Raw genomic sequence first — 372 nt, forward strand, 5'->3', positions numbered from 1 at the left:
TGGGGCCAGTCTTAGGATGAAGGTCGGAGAAGGCTGCAGGATGGAGTTTAGGGAGGCCTGCGCCAATGCCGAACAGGGCAATGCCAAAATTGGCCGTTCTCCGAAGTGGGCTCACGGTTAACGGAGAGAAGGGCTGCGGGTAAACCTCCACTGGGGCAATAATTATGCACATTTACTAAGCCCTGGGAGGAATGGTAGTCACGTGGCTCCCGAGGGCGGCGCCCTCAGCTTTCCGATGGAGTTAACTCTAATCACAGAAGGCTTTCTGGAGGAGGCGAAATTTTTATGGCGGTCGATTGTGGTTTTCTCTGAACAGTGAGGGTGCGCTTAGCACTCTAGGGACCAGCTAGCTCCCGAGGTGAGCTTTTTGCC

The 372-nt window shown here is 54.8% G+C and overlaps 1 protein-coding gene across 2 annotated transcripts in view; it reads left to right on the plus strand.

Moving 5' to 3' along the window:
• Nucleotides 1–247: 247 nt before the first annotated feature.
• Nucleotides 248–372, plus strand: part of NSD1 (nuclear receptor binding SET domain protein 1) — a 163,458-nt gene continuing 163,333 nt past the window's right edge. The window contains exon 1 of one of the 2 annotated variants that reach the window (XM_058546782.1): nt 248–358. The gene's annotated coding sequence lies outside the window, so the exon portion shown is untranslated. The remainder of the gene's footprint in view (nt 359–372) is intronic. The other variant, XM_058546816.1, reaches the window with a different exon arrangement.

This window comes from Diceros bicornis, chromosome 1 (assembly GCF_020826845.1).
Source record: "Diceros bicornis minor isolate mBicDic1 chromosome 1, mDicBic1.mat.cur, whole genome shotgun sequence".
Classification (NCBI taxonomy): domain Eukaryota; kingdom Metazoa; phylum Chordata; class Mammalia; order Perissodactyla; family Rhinocerotidae; genus Diceros; species Diceros bicornis.